Source organism: Phyllobates terribilis, unplaced genomic scaffold, assembly GCF_046119375.1.
Source record: "Phyllobates terribilis strain yellow unplaced genomic scaffold, ASM4611937v1 Scaffold_1__5_contigs__length_1240528914, whole genome shotgun sequence".
Lineage (NCBI taxonomy): Eukaryota > Metazoa > Chordata > Amphibia > Anura > Dendrobatidae > Phyllobates > Phyllobates terribilis.
This window is the reverse complement of record NW_027362761.1, coordinates 881226701-881251895: the sequence shown is the minus strand read 5'-3', so window position 1 is coordinate 881251895 and position 25195 is coordinate 881226701.

Here is a 25195-nt window from a genome sequence, read left to right as displayed (position 1 = left end):
GCAGCAAATCTAAATTTTAGTGTCTCTGGAATCATCTTATAAATTGACACTCCATCATTCATTAAATTTTAAGTCCAGAGTAATATATTCAAGATTAAAAAAAAATTTTATGCTTAAAACATTTTTTTTCCTATGTTCAGTTTCAAAAATTATTTTTCTAGTAGAAAACTGTCTGATCAGTTTTACTTATATACTGGAACTTCTTTTAAAAAAAACACCCAAAATTGCATGAAACATTTGACGCGCCCCTGGGCCTGTGTCGCGCTGCGTTGCGCACGCGGGAGCTTACCCGGAGCCGGATCTTTTGAGGGTTGTAGTCTCGTGGCGGTGATCCGGTCCGTGCCCAGGGAGTCAGACTAAGTGGCGCTGTATCAGCGGTAGATGTTGGACGACTACGCCACCCGTTGAGTACAGCTAAGGAGCTGCTGCTGCAGGGCAGACCGCTGAGGCCGGTGGTAGAATTGTGCAGCGTGATAGTATAACCCCCAACAGGAGGGGTATGGCCTCAGGGCAGCCGACGTGGATGATGGGGGTAGCAGGAACCACTCGGAGACGGTACGGTGTAGTTCAGGGTCTTTACTGGTGACAAAGATAGACCCTCCCGGAGTACTGGCTAGCGATTGGGGCCTGGTCAGTCCTTGAGCAGATGGGATCTCCCCTGGCCAGGCGGAGTTGTAGGCCTCCCAAACTAACTGTACTCTTCTGGCTACCTTGCTAGAGGCGGGTATAAGTAGCCCTCGTCCCTGAGTGTACCGTGTGGTGCTCACCCGTATGGCCGGTGACTCGGGGCCTTCTAGTAGCTTCCGCTCCACGACGGCGGTGCTGGTCCCACGCGTGTGACCGTGCCTTCGGGTTTCTGGGCCAGAGGACCTGCAATCCCCTGCCGGTCGGTTTCTGCTGCTGGATAGGAGTTAGTCCCCACAGCCTCGGACTCCGGGTCCGGTGATAACTTTTCAGTCAGGGCGAGCTCTGCAGCTGCCAGCCCCTGACTCCTTGTAGTACTGCTCCCACAGAGCTCCTGATGTTCTTTTCCTATATCTGCTTCTCTGTCTCTACTTCTTCTCTACTCACTAACCCTGCCTCAGCCCTAGGTTTATATAGGGGAAGTTCTTCCCCTCCCAGGACTGGGCAGGAGGTGTGGCATGCATAGGATCCCTGACCAAGAGACCTCCCACCTGCTCTCAGACATAACATTGCCGTTACTGTGGAAACCAGACCCCTGGGGTGCCACATTCCCCCCTAGTGAAATTTAGTACTCCGGGACTAAACATTTTTAGAAAAACATAACAAGGTATAAACAATAATAATACAATAAGAAAAACACATAAAGATGGTTACGGCGTGTCCGCAACCGGGTTAGTATCCCTGCGACAGTCCTCCCCCCAGGTGGCCAGGACTTTACCTCCCTTTGGGCTGCCCCGGTTAATTGGGCCACCAGGATGCTCACTTTTTGCTCCTCTGTGAGGGGGTACACCTGGAAGAGGCTATCCAGCTTTTCTCTAAAGTCATGCAGGGTATGTGACTCCCCTGAGTACTGGGGTAGCCAGGCTGCCCCCGGGATATAGGGCATGGTGAAAGGCATGACCGCAACAGCGGTGGCGCTGGCGGGGGTTGAAGCGGTGAAGCTCTCCTCCGTATCCGACATCCTTCTCCCCCCTAGTGGACCGTGGCCTACCTTGCGATGATCCTCTTCCGTAGGCCGCGGCTCCGCAGTGGATCGTCAGGGTTGAGGACCTTCCGTCGCGCTCCTGTGACGTCGGCGTCTGCTGGGCTCCTTCCAGGACCTTACGCAACGTCCGGACGTGAGGCGGGGCTTCAGTTCTCGCGCGCTTTCGGAGTCCACGCCCCTCTTCTTCCCGCGCGGCGTCTTCAAGATGGCGTCCAACGGCGGGAAAACTCCACGGAAGGCGGGAAGAAGGCTGAAAATGGCGCCGGATGGCGGGAATCTTCACCGATGGCGGGAAGAAGGCTGAAGATGGCGCCGGATGGCGGGAATCTTCACCGATGGTAAGTTTAAAAGTCTCTTTTTTCAGGCACGAAGTACCCGGTGGTTGCGGGCACGGTATCCTGCCGACTACGCCAAAAGTTGACGCGCCCCTGGGCCTGTGTCGCGCTGCGTTGCACACGCGGGAGCTTACCCGGAGCCGGATCTTTTGAGGGTTGTAGTCTCGTGGCGGTGATCCGGTCCGTGCCCAGGGAGTCAGACTAAGTGGCGCTGTATCAGCGGTAGATGTTGGACGACTACGCCACCCGTTGAGTACAGCTAAGGAGCTGCTGCTGCAGGGCAGACCGCTGAGGCCGGTGGTAGAATTGTGCAGCGTGATAGTATAACCCCCAACGGGAGGGGTATGGCCTCAGGGCAGCCGACGTGGATGATGGGGGTAGCAGGAACCACTCGGAGACGGTACGGTGTAGTTCAGGGTCTTTACTGGTGACAAAGATAGACCCTCCCGGAGTACTGGCTAGCGATTGGGGCCTGGTCAGTCCTTGAGCAGATGGGATCTCCCCTGGCCAGGCGGAGTTGTAGGCCTCCCAAACTAACTGTACTCTTCTGGCTACCTTGCTAGAGGCGGGTATAAGTAGCCCTCGTCCCTGAGTGTACCGTGTGGTGCTCACCCGTATGGCCGGTGACTCGGGGCCTTCTAGTAGCTTCCGCTCCACGACGGCGGTGCTGGTCCCACGCGTGTGACCGTGCCTTCGGGTTTCTGGGCCAGAGGACCTGCAATCCCCTGCCGGTCGGTTTCTGCTGCTGGATAGGAGTTAGTCCCCACAGCCTCGGACTCCGGGTCCGGTGATAACTTTTCAGTCAGGGCGAGCTCTGCAGCTGCCAGCCCCTGACTCCTTGTAGTACTGCTCCCACAGAGCTCCTGATGTTCTTTTCCTATATCTGCTTCTCTGTCTCTACTTCTTCTCTACTCACTAACCCTGCCTCAGCCCTAGGTTTATATAGGGGAAGTTCTTCCCCTCCCAGGACTGGGCAGGAGGTGTGGCATGCATAGGATCCCTGACCAAGAGACCTCCCACCTGCTCTCAGACATAACATTGCCGTTACTGTGGAAACCAGACCCCTGGGGTGCCACACATTTGCTCTTCTAATAAGGAGATCCGCTCAAAGATGATGGCCAGTATATAAGAAGGTTGAAAATGAGTCTGCCACAAACATATTGCTTGTTGTTGCTGTGGGTTAAAGTTGACCCCGTTCCGGTGGGGATACAGCTTGGTCACTAAAACTGAGCTATTATTATGCAAATGTCTCATTTATGCCACTGTCATAATGTGCTTTTATCCTGATTTATGTTATATATCCCATTGCTGGATATCCTTAGCCGAGCTATACTATTAGGTGATATTATGCCAAAGTACAGTTAGATATACTTATAAAGCCTTATACATTGGGCATGTTGAAAATTATTATTTATTATTATAGCGCCATTTATTCCATCGTGCGATATGTGAAAAGGGGTATACATAGCAAACAACAAGTACAATAATTTAAATAAAAACGAGTCACCGACTGGTACAGGAGGAGAGAGGACCCTTCCCACGAGGGCTCACAATCTACAAGGGATGGGTGGGGATACAGTAGGTCGGGGTAGAGCTGGTCGTTAAGAGGTATGGTGGAGCGAGGGTTATTGCAGGTTGTAGGCTTATCGGAAGAGGTGGGTCTTCAGGTTCCTTTTGAAGGTTTCCACGGTAGGCGAGAGTCTGATATGTTGGGGTAGAGAGTTCCAGAGAAGGGGGGATGCACAGGAGAAATCTTGTATGCGATTGTGGGAAGAGGAGATAAGAGGGGAGTAGAGAAGGAGAGCTTGTGAGGATCAGAGGTTGCGTGTAGGCAAATTTGCACTCATCAGCCCGGAAGCTGCGCATGGGACGTACTTGGACATTACAACATCACAACGATCCAAAACACAAGGCCAAGTCGACCTGTCATTGGTTACAGCAGAACAAAGTAACGGTTCTGGAGTGGCCATCTCAGACTCCTGATCTCAATATCATTGAGCCACTCTGGGGAGATCTCAAGCGCGCAGTTCATGCTAGACAGCCCAGGAATTTACAGGAACTGGAGGCTTTTTGCTAAGAAGAATGGGCAGCTTTACCATCTGAGAAAATAAAGAACCTCATTCACAAACTACCACAAAAGACTTCAAGCTGTCATTGATGTTAGAGGGGGCAATACACAGTATTAAAAACTGGGGTATGTGAACTTTTGATCAGGGTCATTTGGATGATTTTGGTTGTCATTAAGATTTAAAAAGAGAAAACACAGTAGTTTGACAATAAATGGCTTCACCCAACCAATGAGTGTTTTTTTGTTATCATTCATATTCTCTGAAAGAAGGTCAGGAAAGCAAAAATTATGCCAGGGTATGTAAACTTTTGAGCACAACTGTAAATGGTATATGTGTGAGTGGGCTGCAGAAATGTTCCAGATTCCTAAATGTGCATTGCTGTCGAGAGAAGCGACCAGGAGATGGGGCTGAACTAAAACACTGAACGGAGAGTGTGCTGTGATGTAGTGAGAGTGACACCGAGACTGTGCCAGAGGTGAAGTGGCTGGAGGGTTTACCAGCAATCTGTGCAGTGTGTAAAGTGTCACAAATGAAAATCCAATGCTGATGTTACTTTCAGGTGTAAGTGCTCAATCCTTCCACCATCCCACTCTTACATCAAGGGGCTTTGAATCTTACATTATATTTGATTCTTTGACTATATGTTGAATTGCTGTAAATGGGCCTTACAGTGAGTCTGAATGACATATTAATACTTAGTTACACCCTCTTACAGCCCTACTTATTAATACACTAAATGGTGGCCCGATTCTAACGCATCGGGTATTCTAGAATTTGTATGCGGCCGACCGGGCGCAATCAGCAGAACGTTGTTTAAATTTGGGGCCAAAATCGCTGATTGGTCGCGGCCGGCAACCGCGACCAATCAGCAAAATGGTGTTTAAATTTGGCGACAATATCGGTGATTGGTCGCGGGTGGCGGCCACGACCAATCAGCGAACTGTGTTAGTGAGGACCGGAGAGCTTGTTTAAATTTGGCGATAAGATCGCTGATTAGTCGCAACCGCGACCACTCAGCAAAACGGTGTTTAAATTTGGCGCCAATAATGCTGATTGGTCGCGGTCGCCGGCCGCGACCAATCAGCAAAGCAGTATTTAAATTTGGCGCCAATAATGTTGATTGGTGCCAATCCTGCTGATTGGTCGGCTGGCGGGCACGACCAATCAGCAGAGCGTTGTTTAAATTTGGCGCCAATCTCACTGATTGGTCGCGTCCGTCGGCTGCGACCAATCAGCGTCGTATTACCGAGGACCGGGGAGCGGCGCTGCGTGTGCGGGTACTTCCGCTGCGAGCAGCTGGGAGGTGAGTGGCTGCTCGTAGCAGAAGCATCCCGACCGGCGGCGCCGCTCCCCCGTCCTCCGTTCACACTTGCCGCCGGGAGATCAGTGGTCCTAGCAGCTGATCTCCCGACGTTAGCTGCATGGAGGTCAGCGGCGCCGCCAGTCGGGGTAGTTCTGCTGCTAGCGCCGCTCATCTCCCGGCTGCATCGCCGCTGACCTCCGTCCGGCAGATGAGCCGCTAACGGCCGCCATCTTTTTTCTGAAATCCCACGTCGCTGATTGGCTGCGGCCGGACCAATGAGCGACGCGGGATTTCCTGGACAGACAGCGGCCGGACCAATGAGCGACGCGGGATTTCCTGGACAGACAGACAGGCATACAGGATAAGACAATTATATATATATAGATGACTTCTCAGGGAAAGTGTTTAAAACTATAAATTTAAAAGCTTGTCCCATTTGATCTCTTGGACATCTATTTATGAATGTTGAGGGTCCGACCTCATCGAGAATAAACGGGTTGCAGAGCTGATATAGCATAGACTCCTCTTCTGAGGCTGAATTCAGACGTCTATAAAACAGTGTCCACGAGTATGGACCGTGACATCCGGACGAACCACAGGTCTTTTGACCTCATAGGCATAATACTGTATATATTAGGCAGTTGAGCTGTGGTTCAGAGACTCGCGGCCAGTCTGGACATTATGGTCCATATTTGGACCATATTTCACAGATGTCTTGATTTGACTTAACGTTTTGTCTCAAAGTAGTGCTTCTGGCTTCCCAGCTGTACATCCAGCCACATACACTTTATCAGCACTGTGGGCACGTAACCCCAGAGGCGAGGTCTCCACAGATCATAAAATCATGGTCTATACTAGCAGTTTGTCTCTTTTTAAGATAAAAATTCCACTTTGAGATTATTTGAATGTTCACATGTAACTGGGAAAATATATATTCTTGTACCGTGTTAGCCAGTAGATAGAAAAATATTTCGATTTGAGAGTCCTCAGTGGTTGATACCTTTTAATGGCTAACTGAAAAGATGGTAACAAATTGCAACAAATAGTCTCGAAAGCTTGTAATTTGTTACCATCTTTTCAGTTAGCCATTAAAAGGTATCAACCGGACTTCCGGATCCGGCCCTGGCTAAGGAAGATTGAAGACTGAGAGCTCTGCAAAGCCCCGGTGATTACCACCCCCTCAGGCACATAAAAACATACAGAGACGCTGGGCAGAGGGTCCTGAAGATAGTGTGAAAGTACCTGGACCGGTACATCCTCAGAAGTGGCTGTAAAATCCCTGTAGCAGGCAAGAAGTGTGGAGAGCAAAGAGGAGATAAGATGGCTGACGCTGATAAAGGCAAGCATACTGAACGCTCACAGCAAATGGAGAGGGGGAGCGAGGCAGTTTCAGGGGAGGAGATGCAAGCTGATTGTAACATACCTGGTGGCGTCCTTGCATAGTGGTCCATCTCCCACTGTGCAAGAGCGCGCACTTGATCTCCAGTCCAGTCTGCTAGCCTGGCTTCCCTCCATGCTGTTTGCTTGCCTCTGTTTCTGCTGCTTAAGGGCGGCGCCCGATCACTTCTTGTTTCTTGTACCTGCTGCGGGCACACCCCTTGTGCGTCCTCAGCCTATTGCTGTCTGTCATCTGGTATTTAACCCAGCTCCTCCCAAGAAACCCTGCCTGAGCATTGTGTTTCATTCAGTGTGCTCTTTCACTCTGAATGTGCCAGGTCCCTTTCTGTGTTTGCTTGCCTGCCTTTCCTGGAGGCTGTATTTCCAGGCCTGTCTGAACACGCTCCTAGCCTGTTCCTTCTGCCTTCTAGGGGCTGCATACCTAGACCTGCTCCTGTATCTCGTCTGTTCTCTCTGAACACGCTCCTAGCCTGTTCCTTCCGCCTTCTAGGGGCTGCATACCTAGACCCGCTCCTGTATCTTGCTACTGTGTCTGTTCTTGTCTGAATTCTCTTCTAGCCTGTTTCCTGTTTTTCTCTATGTCCGTACCTTTCCTTTTTCTGCAGAGTCTGAACTCGTACCTAACTCCTGTTCGTTGTCACTGTACTTCCGTTTGGGAGTTTGTGGTCCACTCGCTACTTCACTGCAAGTACCCTGTCGGTATCTGGTTCTGCCTTTTCCTTCCTGTCTGTTCCGTGTGAACAGAGCCCTGTCCCCTCTGCCCTGCCTTGCTCGCTGCTCCGGCAGTCTCGCTCTGCTCTGACCCTTTGCTCGCTGCTCCGGCAGTCTCGCTCTGCTCTGACCCTTTGCTCGCTGCTCCGGCAGTCTCGCTCTGCTCTGACCCTTTGCTCGCTGCTCCGGCAGTCTCGCTCTGCTCTGACCCTTTGCTCGCTGCTCCGGCAGTCTCGCTCTGCTCTGACCCTTTGCTCGCTGCTCCGGCAGTCTCGCTCTGCTCTGACCCTTTGCTCGCCGCTCCAGGCGGCCTCGTCCTGCTCTACTCTTGCTCACCGCTCCAGGCGGCCTCGTCCTGCTCTACTCTTGCTCACCGCTCCAGGCGGACTCGTCCTGCTCTACTCTTGCTCACCGCTCCAGGCGGCCTCGTCCTGCTCTTCTCTCGCTCACCGCTCCAGGCGGCCTCGTCCTGCTCTTCTCTCGCTCACCGCTCTAGGCGGCCTCGTCTTGCCCTGCTCTCGCTCACCACTCTGGGCGGCCTCACTCTGCTGTGTTTGTCCGCCACATCTGTGGTTCTGTTCCTGAGTCCCAGTGTGTACTGGGTCCTATCCCGCCTGTGTTCCAACCTGCTAGTGCCTCCCTGTCTGCACTCTAGCCGTGCTTGCCTGTACCCCCCTGCCTGCATACCCGCCTGCCTGCATACCAGTCGTGCCTGCCTATACCCACCAGTCTGTGTGCCAGCCTAGCCTGTCTGTTCCTGTATTCCCCTGTGTGGGTCAACAGCCGTGTCCGGGGTCTGTCCTGGAGTAGCACCTGGTCCCTCTGCTCAGTTCCTCCTTGGTGCACTGGCATCGTATGCCGTCGTGCGACCCTGGTCGGATTGGGTGAATACTTAGTTACGCCCCTCCAGGCATTCACTCTCCGGCACGGTCCAGTGGAATCACTACATATACACGCACACGCCACTCAGCCTGGGCGTGTGCATTACACTGATGCTGGTGTCAGAGTGGTAGATCATTGCCAAATGTACAGAAAAGCAGATCAGTGTGAGAAGCTTTCACTGGTGGCTGGTGCAATAAACTTTGACAGCATGAACTATAAGGATTTGGCACAAGAAGTAGCAAAACACCTTGTCCCAGAGATCACTGCCTCTCTAGCCAGCACAATACAGCAGTCACTGGCAGCCCTTAAAGAGGACATTACACAGCATGGGCAGAGACTGGATGAAGCTGAGGACAGAACAAGGAAAGTGGAGGATAAAACTGAGCACATAGAAAAGGATGTTAACCTACTGCAGAAACAAGTGTACATTATGGCTGACCGCATTGAGGACCTAGAGAACCGGTCACGCAGAAACAACGTACGCGTAGTGGGCCTGCCTGAAGCGATAAAGCCTGGACAACTTCAGAGGCTATTTGAGGAGGATCTGCCATCAGCTCTGGGTTTAGCGCCAAAAATGAGAGTGGAAAGAGCGCACAGAATAGGGCCGCCTAGGCCAAGTACTGCAGCAGAACCAGAAACGAATCAGAGACCCAGACAAGCCATCGCCAAATACCTAGACTTTAATGATAAAGAGGCTATTTTACGTGCCTTCAGAAGGCGTAAAGAACCGCTAAACTTCCAAGGCCACAAAATTATTATCTTCAATGATTACTCCGCAGAGGTCACTAAAAGGAGGAGGATGTTCAGTAACTGCTGCTCAAAGCTATTCCATGGCCGAATCCAATTTCAGCTTGTGTACCCAGCCACCCTGAAAGTACGGCAGGCGGACGGACTGGTAAAGAGCTTTCAGAACCCGGCGGAGGCAGAGGAGTATGTTTCCAGGATGGTTGAAAAAGATGGACCAAAAGAAAAGGAGAAGAGGGCTTCGCCAAGACAGGAGAGAAGAACGGAACAGGACGCAGAGGCGGATGAAGAATCTGTGGGACGGAAGTCAGCAGCGCAAACCCAAAGACAAAGATCGCCCCAAAATCATAGGGGATCCCCGGCTGTGGACTCTGGTTAAGGTAAGTGGACCATATGGGAGGGTATAACACTTTAAGAGAGAGAGATCTCAAAAAATCTGGCAACCCATGGACTCTCTTGATTTTACTCACTTGAGGGGGTGATCATTTAAAGAACAGAAACATGATTTAGTAATAACAAAATGCCGGGGAGGAGCATATGGGGAGAAGCTGCCAGAAAAAAGGAGGTCACAAAGATGAAGATGTCATTGTTTGTTTATATGTTGTTATATGTTAATGTTAAGGGAAGGTTTATTAAAGGGAAAGACATACAGAATGCTGCTCAAGTACAGGAAGGAACAAAAGTATTAAGGAGTGTCAGTTCAATCTATAATCCAGAAGTGATAAAACACATAGTATGCGGATAGTCTTGTGGAACGTAAAGGGGCCCAGAGCCCCAACCAAGAGAATGATGGTTCTAAGACACTTAAAAAAAGTTAAAAACAGACATAGCACTGTTGCAGGAAACCCATCTGAGGAAGGAAGACTTGTTTAGAATGAAAAAACTGTGGGTGGGGGAGGCTTATGGATCGGAAGGAGAAGGGAGGAAGGCGGGGGTGTTAATATCGCTGCACAAAAACCTTACATACAAAGTGACACAGGTAGAACACGACGCAGAGGGAAGGTATATAATGCTACAGCTTGAAGGGAATGAAGGGGAGCTGAGTATAATTAATGTTTATGCACCAAACGCAAACCAGAAACCATTCTTCGAACATCTGCGCACTAGTTTACTGAAAAATACGACCAAGAAAATAGTAATTGGAGGTGACTTTAACAATACTCACCGTGAGGAGGAGGACAGACAAAGTTTAGGGGGTGCAAAACTTAGACCGAATGGGAAATCAACTCTGCTAGCTGACTTGATAGCCGACACAAATTTATCTGACGTGTGGCGCATGGAATTCCCCATTGAGCGAGAATTCACACACTTTTCCCACCCGCATCAGACTTGGTCCAGGATTGACTATCTTCTTGTCAGTAGAGAATTGCTAGATAGGTGCAAGGAGACTAAAATAGAGGAAATGGTTATTTCGGACCATGCGCCAACCTCGATAAACCTCCTAGAAAAATACCCAAAAGGGACAGACTATATATGGAAATTCCCTGCCTTTCTTCTTAGAGAGCAACATTTTATCATTACACTACAGCAATGGTGGGAGGAATACACTTTCCACAATTCATCAGACGAATTAAAGACACAAACATTCTGGGAAGCAGGGAAAGCTGTTTTGAGAGGGAGACTGATGGCATATGTCCATACACTGAAGAAAAAAACGAACACAAAATACGAAGAGGTTAGCGGTGATCTGAGGAGAAAGTACGTACTCTTCCAACAATTAAAAACGGAAAGGGCAAGGGAAGATTGGAAGGAGGCCAAAAAAAACTTTGATGAATGGGCGGAGAAGAAAGAAGGATTTAGGAAGTCACAAATGGAAATTGAACTAAGGAGGTTTGGGGATAAAGCGGGACGGCTACTGGCAAACTTAGCAAAAGGAAGACAGGGGAGGAAAGACATACTGAAACTTAAGAACGAGAAGGGGATAGCTGTAGATAATCCCAAAGAGATAAGCCATGTCTTAAGGGAATTCTATGCGGCTTTATACTCAGAAGATGGCTGCGAGGAGGGTATGGGAACGACCTTCCTCAGCAAAATTAAAATGCCTGCCATAACTGAGTCTCAACTGAACATGTTAAATGCGCCGGTAACAGAGGAAGAAGTGAAAAGCACTATTGGAGGTCTACCGGGCAGTAAAGCCCCTGGGCCTGATGGGTCCACAGGCGATTTTTTTAAGGTCATGTCCCATCAAGTATCTCCTATTTTGACTAAATGGTATAACGAGTTGTTACAGGGTGGTGAATTGTTGGGGGGAACCAACATGGCCTATATAAGTTTGATACCAAAAGAAGGGAAGGATGGGGAGGATCCAGCGGCCTACAGACCTATATCCCTGATAAATCAGGATATTAAAATTATATCCAAACTGATGGCGAACAGGCTAGCAGAAATACTCCCGACACTAGTGTCACCAGCACAAGTGGGCTTTGTAAAGGGCAGGAGCGCAGTCACAAACATCAGGCGTACATTACTAGCATTAGACACAGTAAGGAATGGAGACAATAAGAGTAAAGACGCGGCCTTAGTTACATTAGATGCAGAGAAGGCATTTGACAAGGTGAAATGGTCCTGGTTAAAACAAGTCCTGGACAAAATGGGGGTGATGGGCAAATTTAGAAACCTTATAAAAGCCCTATACAATAATCCCATGGCGAAAATTCAAACCCCTGGGCACCTTTCCGTTAGCTTCCTCTTGGAAAAAAGAACACGCCAGGGTTGCCCTTTGTCGCCACTTATATTTAATTTAGCGCTTGAACCTTTGTCAGGCTGTGTGCCCACGTAGCATTTTTCAAGCGTATATGCTGCGTAATTTCCGCAGCGTAAACGCTTGAAAAACGCATGTATATCCGCACCCCATGGTCCCCAATGGGATTCCGCAAGTTCTATGCACATGCTGCGGATTTTTCCGCAGCGTTTATGCCGCGTTCAAAAATCCGCAGCATGTCATTTAATTTTGCGTTTCCGCAAGCGGAATTGCCTTAGTCCAATGCATAAAAAACGCAAGGCAATTCCACATGTGGAAAACGCGCGAAAAATGCGCGATAAACGCGTGCGGAATTCCGCATGCGTTTTTCCGGGAGAGGACTTGCATTTATGCAGCAGAAATTTTCTGCTTCATAAATGCAACGTGGGCACATAGCCTTATGCTATCTGCAGCAGTATGAAGTATTTGAAGTATGAACTAGCAAAGGCCAAAGACCTATTATAAAGATATCAACTAGATATAGCAAATAAGTGCATGTAAAATATAACCTTTATTAATAATATATTAAAAAGAATTTATAACATAATGCCCATATCGTGTATACATATATCATGAGTAAGAAGATATAAAATATAGCTGGACAGAGTATCAAGCCCTATTGAGTCCAGCACAGATAAAGATCAAAAAGGTACTCAAACTGTGAAGTCCAAAAAGTGAACCTTACATGAGCACAAAACCGAGGTACACCTCACCAAATACCCATATAGCAATACATATGGTGATCATACCTATATCTGCGTATACCCATAGACATAACAAGCCATTCTTTAATGGTAGGTATGTATACAGAAATAAAACTATGAGGAGCCTTCTATTACCATCCAGGCATTAAATCCTCATAGAGCATGGAAACATCTCACCCGGAGTCTTTTATGTCTACTCCCCCTTTATGTTATAGGTGATCAGTTAATCCACGGAACATCCCGACGCGTTTCAATCCTTCATCAGGGGTACATAGTTCCTTTTCTTTAAGGGTATATGATTCCTCATTCCTGCATTGGTTCCTTAATCATGTCCTAATGCCTCAAATGGGTGCAAGTGTTGCTGTGCTTTATATGCGTACATCAGGCCGCGCTCTTTCATAATAACCGCGTTCCCGTGACGTATTTCCGGTCCCAGAATGCCCCGGTTCCGGAAGCGAACGTCACGCGTTACCATGGGCATGGAACGCACTTCCGGTCCCAGAGTACCCAGTTACCGGAAGCCAACGTCACGCGTTCCTATGGATATGGAACGCAAGCGTGCTGCTAGGAGATACGTATCACCTTTCCAACACGTGGTCCCGCCTCACGCCATGCTGACACGCATAGACTCCTCCCCCATGCGGTCCAGCAGTCTTATTAAATGGGGTAAGGGATATTCAACCGAGGGAAAAGCAACCCTACGTTGTCCACAACTCTATTAAAGTATATACCCCAATATTAATGATATATAAGAAGGCTCTATCTGTTACTCACCAGAAGAAATGCCTAATTGCCTAAAGAGACACGTACAGTTCTCTCCATAGATTTTATTGTATACAGATAAGTCATGGATTGAGAAGGTTTATATCAAGATAGAAAGGACCATACACGTGCAATGCTTCAGTATATAAAATAGGGGTCCCCATGGGACGAATGATAACATATATGCCCCATAATTAAACAAAGAGTATTATATTAATCAGTCTCCACAACCACAGCGGACCTCTCAAGAGGAGCAGAAGAAAAAAAAAAAAAAAGAAGGGGGGCCCTATTGAAACAACTAAATAACAACTCATCTGCTTACCCTACCTACGTGGGGGTTGGCACCCTACAAATCCTCTACGGTGGCTCTCCATATCTACTCATCCCTATTCTGTCCCTATTCTGGAAGGAGTGGGGCAAAGGATAGAATCTCATTCATACCAAGTGGGGTAGTGGTGCCCAGGGTAAAAATCCAACGAGTTTCCTTTTGTAAAATGCGTAAATCCCAGTTTCCTCCTCTTATCGATGGTGTCACCTGTTCGCTTCCGGAACCGGGGCATTCTGGGACCGGAAATACGTCACGGGAACGCGGTTATTATGAAAGAGCGCGGCCTGATGTACGCATATAAAGCAGAGCAACACTTGCACCCATTTGAGGCATTAGGACATGATTAAGGAACCAATGCAGGAATGAGGAATCATATACCCTTAAAGAAAAGGAACTATGTACCCCTGATGAAGGATTGAAACGCGTCGGGATGTTCCGTGGATTAACTGATCACCTATAACATAAAGGGGGAGTAGACATAAAAGACTCCGGGTGAGATGTTTCCATGCTCTATGAGGATTTAATGCCTGGATGGTAATAGAAGGCTCCTCATAGTTTTATTTCTGTATACATACCTACCATTAAAGAATGGCTTGTTATGTCTATGGGTATACGCAGATATAGGTATGATCACCATATGTATTGCTATATGGGTATTTGGTGAGGTGTACCTCGGTTTTGTGCTCATGTAAGGTTCACTTTTTGGACTTCACAGTTTGAGTACCTTTTTGATCTTTATCTGTGCTGGACTCAATAGGGCTTGATACTCTGTCCAGCTATATTTTATATCTTCTTACTCATGATATATGTATACACGATATGGGCATTATGTTATAAATTCTTTTTAATATATTATTAATAAAGGTTATATTTTACATGCACTTATTTGCTATATCTACTTGAAGTATTTGAAGGGCTGAAAATAGGAGACGAGAGATTAAGGCCTCGTACTTTGCGGACGACATAATACTTTATATGGCAGAGGTAGAAAGAGATTTACCAGGAGTGTTGAAACTTCTGGAGGCTTTTGGGAAATGCTCAGGGTTTACGCTAAACAAAAATAAGTGTGAAATACTGGAATTAAAAGAAAAAGGAAGAGGGCACACAGTGAGAAAAGAGCTGCATGATATACCGATAGCAGGAGCATACATAACCTATCTGGGCATCAAACTGGGTAGGAGACCAGAGTCAGTGTATAACTTAAACTTTCCCCCAATTATATCTAAAATACAGCAAGAACTAGAAAGATGGCAAAACTTGCCCCTGAGCCTATTAGGCAGGATACACCTAATAAAAATGATGAGCACTGCAAAACTCATGTACCCGCTGCAAACTATACCAACTCTTTTAAAACATGTAGATGTTAAAAGGATAAATTCTTCTATTAGGAAATTCATATGGAAGGGTCGGAGACCTCGGATAAAACTGAAAACATTGATGGCAACAAGGGATGAGGGAGGTGCCAATCTAGCAGACATAAGAGGGTACAATCTGGCATGCATATCTAGACACATAATAGACTGGTTGAAAGGTACTAGTAAATATTCTGACACGAACCTGGAAAGCATTATGCAGGGCCCTGGAACTTAGTCGCCCTGCTACATACACCTTTAAATTTACTACCTAGCAAAATTAAGAATTTAATAATATACCGGGACACGATAGCAACATGGAAGGAAATTAGAAAGCGACTAAAATTATCATGGAGAATATCTAGGGATTTGCCTCTGTGGGATAATCCAGCACTAAGACAAATAGGGGAAAACAAGCTTTTCCAAGAGTGGAAAATAAAGGGGATACATAAGGTTGCTAACCTACTACATGAGAAGGAAAACAGGTGGCTATCTGAAGAGGAGACCATCTCAAAATGTAATCTTAAAAAGCAACAATACCTACAATTTGAACAGATAAGAACGACAGTGATGGTTCACTTGATAAATGTCAGGGAAGAAACAAAAAGGAATGTAATGGATACCCTGCTGCTAAACCGGGCAAGTTCGCGTCACAGTGTTTCTGCAATATATAAAGGTATTAAAGAAATCCTTGTGAGGGTGGATGTGAAACAAATATTTGGATCTTGGGAAAGTCAAATAGAAGGGGTAGAAATAGGGGAAAAAAATTCTATTAGGTTGGCAGGCGGTGCGTAAAAACATATTGAGTGAGACCTGGAGAGACACGGAATTCAGAATTATGCATAGAGCAATTATAGCCATTAATATACCAGTTTCCAAAAATATGATAGACCGCCTGACACACTGCCCAAAGTGCAAGCTCAAAAGTTCTAACCTACTGCACGGTCTGTGGAGCTGCCCCAAAGTGCAAAAATTTTGGATGGATACAAAAAATATACTAGAGAACTTAGGCGTCCACAATATGATCTACATCCGCTACCGTTTCTTTTTCATTTTTGGGGTACTGAAGAAAATGCACAACAGAAGGGTGGGAATGTTTTGGCCCCAATGTTCCATACAGTGTGTTTAATAGCTAAAAGAAGTTTATTAAAACATTGGTTGTCTGACTCTATTCCAAGTCCGAACGAAATCATAGCCCAATTGAAAGCCCTGTTTTGCTCAGAAAAGCTGGAAGCCAAGCGTGATAGGGAAAAAAATGTAAAAGCACTCATGACAAAGTGGAGGGGTTTTCTATTGAAGTATTACACAAATGAGGAAATTCAAGGAGCTGTGAAGCCATTTCTGTGTACTAGCTGGTATATAGTAGAAGACATGAGTGGAACATTGGGTAGGTTAAAAATTGCTGATCCAAATGTGGAAGGGAAGGAAGCTATAGAACGTGTCGCATAGGTGAGAGGAGCTATAAGACACTGAAATAAATAAAGACAGAACTAACAAGGTCGCTGTACATAGGTATTCCTGTATGTCTGGGATGAGGGAGGGCAGTTGGGGAATATTCTGTTAAACTGTTTTCTGTTTTTTTTTTTTTTTTTATTTCTCACTGAACATGTTATTCAAAAATCCGGAATAATACTATTGATCAACGATGTACCTTTGCGAGAGATGTACCTTAATGTATCCAGAGTCCAATACTTGGAATACAGTTGTATAAAGTGAAAATTTCAATAAAAAGTATTGTTAAAAAAAAAAGGTAACAACCACTGATGACTCTCAAATCTAAATATTTTTCACATGTAACTGAGAATCAGGTATTGAAATGTTAATGTACTGGTTATTCTTCACACAAGCCATAATTACAATGAAAATTAAATGAATATTTATTAGTCCACAGTTAAGATACTGGATAAAAATTAGACTTGAAAGGAAAAAAAACATTTAGTTCTCTAACTGCCTTTCGCCAACAACAATGAAAAGCAAAAATGGTATTTAATTAAAAGAAAACACGTTATGCCTCTAAGACCCCATTCACACGTCCGTGTTTGGAGTACGTGTGGGATCCATTCTTTTCACGGACACCACAAGTACCCATTATTACCTATGCCGCTGTTCAAATGTCTGTGTTTTTACATGGATTGTGTGTCTGTGCAAACCACATGGAGATACAGGTGCATCTAACTAAATTAGAATACCATCATCAGTTCTTCAATACAAAAAGTAAAACTCATATATTATATAGAGTCATTACAAACAGAGTGATCTATCTTAAATGTTTATTTCTGTTAACTAGATGGTGGCCCTATTCGAACGCATCGGGTATTCTAGAATAGATATGCGGCCGACGGGGCGCAATTAGCAGAGCGGCGTTTAAATTTGGCACCCAAATCGCTGATTGGTCGCGGTTGCCGAACGCGACCAATCAGCAAAGCGGTGTTTAAATTTGGCGGCAATATCGGTGATTGGTCGCGGCCGCCGACCGCGACCAATCAGCAGAGCGGTGTTTAAATTAGGCGCCAATACTGCTGATTGGTCGCGGCCGCCGACCGCGACCAATCAGCAGAGCGATGCAGAGCGGGGTTTAAATTTGGCCCCAAAGTCGCTGATTAGTCGCGTCTGACGGCCGCGACCAATCTGCGATTTTAGCGCAAAATTTAAACAACGCTCTGTTGATATGTCGTGGCCGTGAGACGCGACTAATCAGCGACTTTGGGGCCAAATTTAAACCCCGCTCTGCATCGCTCTGCTGATTGGTCGCGGTCACCGGCCTCGACCAATCAGCAGAGCGGTGTTTAAATTTGGTGCCAAAATCGCTGATTGGTCGCGGGCGGCGGCCGCGACCAATCAGCGAACCGTGTTAGTGAGGAATGGAGAGCGTGTTTAAATTTGGCACTAAAATCGCGACCAATCAGCAAAGAGGTGTTTGAATTTGGCGACAATACTGCTGATTGGTCGCGGTCGCCGGCCGTGACCAATCAGCAGAGCGGGGTTTAAATTTGGCGCCAGAATCGCTGATTGGTCACGGCCGGCGACCAATCAGCGATTCTGGCGCCAAATTTAAACACCGCTCTGCTGATTGGTCACGGCCGGCGACCAATCAGCAGAGCGGTGTTTAAATTTGGCGCCAAAATCGCTAATTAGTCGCGGCTGACGGCCGCGACCAATCAGCAGAGCGTTGTTTAAATTTTGCGCAAATACTGCTGATTGATCTCGGCCAGCGACCGCGATCAATCAGCAGAGCGTTGTTTAAATTTGGCGCCAATCTCACTGATTGGACGCGTCTGGCGTCCGCGACCAATCAGCAGAGCGTTGTTTAAATTTGGCGCCAAGCTCGCTGATTGGTCGCGGCTGGCGTCCGTGACCAATTAGCACAGCAGTGTTTAAATGTGGCGGCAAGATCGGTGATTGGTCTCGGCCGCTATTTAAATGTGGCGCCCAAATCGGTGATTGGTCGCGGGCAGTGGCCGCGACCAATCAGCAGAGCGGTGTTTAACTTTAGCGCCAAGATCACTGATTGGTCGCGTGCGGAGAGCGCGACCAATCAGCGAATCGTATTGGTGAGGAGCGGGGAGCGGAATCGTATTAGTGAGGACCGGGGAGCGCCGCTGCCTGTGCGGCTACTTCCGCTGCGAGAACCCGGGACATGAGCGACTGCTCGCAGCAGAAGTATCCCGACCCGCAGCGCCGCTCCCCGGTCCTCCCTTCACACCCTAACCGCTGATGTCCCCACAGTATCCGCATGGTGTTACAAAGGTCCGGACATTTGTGTTAAAAATCGCTGATTGGTCGCTGGCGCTGGCCGCGACCAATCACCGATTTGGGCGCCAAATTTAAATATCGGCCGCGACCAATCACCGATCTTGGATCCACATTTAAACACCGCTGTGCTGATTGGTCGCGGCCGATATTTAAATTTGGCGCCCAAATCGGTGATTGGTCGCGGCCAGCGCCAGCGACCAATCAGCGATTTTTAACACAAATATCCGGACCTTTGTAACACCATGCGGATACTGAGGGGACATCAGCGGCTAGGGTGTGAAGGGAGGACCGGGGAGCGACGCTGCGGGTCGGGATACTTCTGCTCCGAGCGCCCGCTCATGTCCCGGGTTCTCGGAGCGGAAGTATCCGCACAGGCAGCGCTGCTGACATCCATGCGGCTAGGGTGTGAAGGGAGGACCGGGGAGCGGCGCTGACATCCAATTGGTCGCGGCCGCTATTTAAATCTGCCGCACAAATCGATGATTGGTCGCTGTCTTGGCCCGCAACCAATCACTGATCTTGGCGCCAAAGTTAAACACTATTGTGCTGACTGGTCGCGGACGCTGACCGCGACCAATCACCGATTTGGGCGCCAAATTTAAATATCGGCCGCGACCAATCACCGATCTTGGCTCCACATTTAAACACCGATCTTGGCTCCACATTTAAACACCGCTGTGCTGATTGGTCGCGGCCGATATTTAAATTTGGCGCCCAAATTGGTGATTGGTCGCGGCCAGCGCCAGCGACCAATCAGCGATTTTTAACACAAATATCCGGACCTTTGTAACACCATGCGGATACTGAGGGGACATCAGCGGCTAGGGTGTGAAGGGAGGACCGGGGGACGGCGCTGCGGGTCGGGACACTTCTGCTCCGAGCGCCCGCTCATGTCCCGGGTTCTCGGAGCGGAAGTATCCGCACAGGCAGCGCCGCTGACATCCATGCGGCTAGGGAGTGAAGGGAAAACCGGGGAGCGGCGCTGCGGGTCGGGATACTTCTGCTGCGAGCGCCCGCTCCTGTCCCTGGTTCTCGCAGCAGAAGTATCCGCACAGGCAGCGGCGCTCCCCGGTCCTCCCTTCCGCATGGAGGTCAGCGACGCCGGCGGTCCTTCCGCTGCTACCGGCCGGGAGATGAGCGCCTCGCGCCGCTCATCTTCCGGCTGCATCTCCGTCCCGCAGATGGGTCCGGCGGTCGGGTTCCTTCTGCTGGTACCGGCCGGGAGATGAGCGCCTCGCGCCGGTCATCTCCCGGCTGCTTCGCCGCTCAGCTCCGTCCCGCAGATGAGCCGCTAACGGCCGCCATCTTTTTTCAGAAATCCCGCGGCGCTGATTGGCTGCTGCCGGACCAATGAGCGACGCGGGATTTCCTGGACAGACAGACAGACAGAAAGACGGGATAAGACGATTATATATATAGATGGGGAAGACTGCTGACTTGACAGATGTCCAGAAGGCAGTCATTGACACACTCCACGAGGTCCCAGAGTTCCAATTTTCATTTGGAAATGAAGGTCCCAGAGTCTGGAGGAAGAGTGGAGAGGCACACAATCCAAGCTGCTTGAGGTCTAGTGTGAAGTTTCCACAATCAGTGATGGTTTGGGGAGCCATGTCATCTGCTGATGTAGGTTCAATGTGTTTTATCAAGACCAAAGTCAGCACAGCTGTCTACCAGGAAATTTTAGAGCACTTCATACTTCCCTCTGCCGACAAGCATTTTGGAGATGGAAATTTCATTCTCCAGCTGGACTTGGCACCTGTCCACACTGCCAAAAGTACCAATACCTGGTTTAAAAACAATAGTATCACTGTGCTTGATTGGCCAGGAAACTCGCCTGACCTTAACCCCATAGAGAATCTATGGGGTATTGTCAAGTGGAAGATGAGAGACACCAGACCCAACAATGCAGACGAGCTGAAGGCTGCTATCAAAGCAACCTTGGCTTCCATAACACCTCAGCAGTGCCACAGGCTGATTGCCTCCATGACACGCCGCATTGATGCAGTAATTGATGCAAAAGGAGCCCCGACCAAGTATTGAGTGCATTTACTGAACATACATTTCAGTAGGACAACATTTCGGATTTTAAAATCATTTTTCAAGCTGGTATTATAAAGTATTCTAATTTACTGAGATAATACTCAGACTCAACTGACACACTGATGGAAAACACTGATGGCACACTGATCCAAAATGCTGATGACACCAGTACTGTTTTTTCTGGTACCGGTTTTATACGGACGTATGAAGGGGGCCTAATATAAAGTATTACTTTTTTACAGTGAACCAGCACAATGAAAGTGCTGTGAGGAAACATTTTCAAGATCCACCATGTGTTGTGTTTAACGCATATAATGTGCCACACGGTACTTAGCCTAAGTGCATATACAGTAGTTGTGGACCAACAGTTCAGGTCCAGTGTTAGATCGGTCCTAGTCCTCATTCAGTTGTTGTTATTTTTTTGAATGAGCAAAAACCTAACAGTTTTTCATCAGTGTGCTGGATACAATTTTCAGAAATTTTTGGCACATGTCTGTTTGTACCATCAGAGTGGTCTCCATTCTTCTGGTATGCAAAAAAAATGACAAACTTCTCCTATCCATTAATTAGTAAAATACTAACAGCACTCAGATGACTCACAGATGGCATACAAGTGCTCTCCGTTTTTTGTAGACCCATTCACCTTCATAGGTGACTTTGGCAAATCTCTATTTCAGTTTTTAAAGGGGAGGGGAAGAGTTACTGAACATGTGAACAAGCCCATAGACTATAAATGGTATGTAACAAAAACCTGATCAGCACCTCTGAACAGAATAAAGCAAGTGTGAACAGGTGCAAGCTGCTTTGACTGCATAATGCACAAAGAATACAGCAGCAGTCTGTAAGTGCCAAGATATATGCAAATATGAATATATGAAATTTGAACTGCATTACTGCTATATAGAATATACTTATAAAAATGAAGTGCATAAATTGACCAATTCATGAGAGCCCATCAGCCATGACAAGACAACTTTTATTTGATGGGACTCCTACCTGCGCTTTAAATTTGTATGCTTTTAGCCCAGTAGAGGCATGTTTGATAACTTTTAGATTTAGGGTCTCATCAAAGAAAGGTCACCTTGTCGTGGCTCATGGGCTCTAATGAATTGGTCAATTTATGTGCTAATTACCTTCATTTTTATAAGTACATTCTATGTCAGTAATGCAGTTCAAATTTCATATATTCAATGTTTCCATACATCTTATGGCTTACAGAGCGCTGCTATGTTCTTTTGTTTGTATATAATGGTATGTATTCTCTCCATGAGAAAAACATTGAATAAGTATGTGAGATATAGACATGTGAATGGGGTCTTAGCCTATGCCTCCTGATATAGCCCTGAGACAATTCCTAATACTTTATCCAATGTAGCACGCTATCTCAAATAACTATTTTCTAGGGGGCTAACAAATTGGACACAAGTGGGTGCAAGATTTTACAAACCTACTAAGCCAAGAGCAGTACACAAGCTGGGATCAGCACTATGGAGGATGGCACTCGTTACGTGACTATTGTTTCTATGGCTGAGACACAGACAGACAGTTGTTGTTGATGTGACATGTTTATATAGCGCAGCTTGTGGTGTTGATAGAAGAGTTATGTATTCAGCATACCCTCTTTGTGTTAAATAGGAATGTGCTGTTATTTTACACAGTTAAAATGTATCATAACTTTAATAGAAAAAAAACAAGCTTGGCTCAAAAAGTGTCTTTCCAACAGAGCCAAATATCTCATCAATCACACTGTAGACAGACCATCTGCCTGTAGACATGTGGACAAAATTGTACAGTATTGTACATTACATAACACAATACAGAATGATACAATTTCAGATGACAGAGAACATCGGTGCGGACATTACAAGCCTATTACTTGTCAGATCGGATAATACAAGGGTTTACAGCTGGAACACATTCTGCAATGTAAACTGTCATTGCTGGTATGAAATCTAAATCAAAGCAAAAGGTGGCTACTTTGAAGAAACTAGAATATAAGACATATTTCAGTTGTTTCACACTTTTTTGTTAAGTATATAATTCCACATGTGTTAATTCATAGTTTTGATGCCTTCAGTGTGAATGTACAATTTTCATAGTCATGAAAAGTATTTAAATGAGATGGTGTGTCCAAACTTTTGGTCTGTACTATATATATATATATATATATATATATATATATATATATATATATATATATATATATATATATATATATATATATATATATATATATATATATATATATATATATATATATATATATATATATATATATATATACACACACACACACACATACATCACATTCGGACTATAAGACGCATCCCCCACTTTCCTACAAAATTTTGGAGGAAAAAGGTGCGCCTTATAGTCCGAAAAATACGGTTTACTAAGCAAACCTACAAACAAATGAATAGCCACATGAGAATAATATTATATATATATATATATATATATATATATAATAACTTTTATTGATACATATAAAAAGATCTGTATTAAAAGCGTAGGGGGCAATTACACAAAAAAAAGAAAGTTCATGACGAACCTGAGTGAGATGTAATAATATAATGTGCTATACAAATATATATGTCCACTAACAATGATCATAAATAAATAGTGTAATAGAAGTTTAGTGCAAATATAAGATTATAGACATACCAACAGGAAAAAGGAGAGAAACTGACAAGACAATCAGGACTGTTTCTTTAGTGTCACAAAAGTATTGTTGTCCAAAACATTGTGTGGCTGCCAGATTTCCAATAGCTAAGATGAGTACAAGGCCAATTATGTCAAAATGGCCTTGTATTCGTTTTAGATTCAATTTAAAAAAAAAATACAAAACCTAAAGAGATGAACTGGAATATAAGTTGGTATGCATGCAAACTGTAGGCGAATGTTCACATTGTCCATAAACAGACAAAACCTAAGATAAAAACAAAGTGAGCAAAAACTCTGCAGTAAATAAATAGCAATAGTTCATATAAATAACATAGCAAACTTAGTTAACATAATTTTTATTAAAAAAAACGTAAAAGCCATCGCACCATGTCACGGTGACTCTATTCGGGATGATCCTAACCTCTAGTATTATTTTGATCAAAATTATGTGACCTAAGTACCCTATGATAATCAGGAAGAGCCACCAGGCTCAAGAAATGATGATCCAACAAAAGTATTTTATCAAAATATATGAGTTTTATTATGCAAATACAATTACGTAATTTGGTGGATAAACATACATAGAAACCACAAAGTGTATTAAAATGACCCGCACAGTGGGAGCAATCTCTCCATAGTCCTGTGAAAAATCATTAGGACTCCTGAGGGTAACAGATTATATAGTATGGTACAATATGACACCACCAGGTATCATAACAATGGTAGGTACATAATTATTACATACATCATGCACATATGTGAGAAATAATGTACTCATAATATACCTGTCAATGGAGAAGCCACCCTTCAGTCACTGCCACATGTGCGCCAGCCCCGATAAGCGTTTCGGCAAATGAACCTTTGTCGAGGGGTATACGGGGTAAATAAATAGCAATAGTGCATATAAATAACATAGCAAACTTAGTTAACATTATTTTTATTTAAAAAAACTTAAAAGCCATCGCACCATGTCACAGTGACTCTATTCGGGATGATCCTAACCTCTAGTGTTATTTTGATCAAAATTATGTTACCTAAGTACCCTATGTTATATTCATGCACTATTACCATTTATTTATTTATTGCAGAGTATTTGCTCACTTTGTTTTTATCTCAGGTTTTGTCTGTTTAGTGGCCAATGTGAACATGTGCCTACACTTTGCATCCATACCAACTTATAGTCCAGTCCATCTCTTTAGGTTTTTGTTTCAGGTTTTTGCACTCTGTGCAAATAAGGGCATGGCCTCCCTTTTCTTTGAGCTGGACATTACGTTTATATAGTTTCCCAAGGCTTAGTGTTCATTAGTCGGGGTCTCGGTCCTGCTCGGCCCTTATTCACATTTACGTCATTTTTCATATGGTAAGGTTTAAATACTAGAGGTTATGACCGTTCCGAATAGGGTCACCTTGATATGGGGGGGGGGGCTTTTACATTTGAATCAAAATTATGTGAACTAAGTACCCTATGTTATTTTCACGCACTATTGCTATTTATTTTTTTTACTGCAGGGTATTTGCTCGCTTTGCTTTCATCTTAGATTTTGTATGATTCACTTTAGTCTAAGTATTGTTTTGGCATGTTGGAGGAGCTTAACAACCTTTCAGAATAAACAAATCCAGAATTCTCAGACAACCCTTAAACAATTCTCAACATTTAATGTGCTTCTATACATTATATTCATGAAGGAATTGAGTTGTGAAACGAAAATGAAGTAACTATGGAACGCATACATAATTTCTT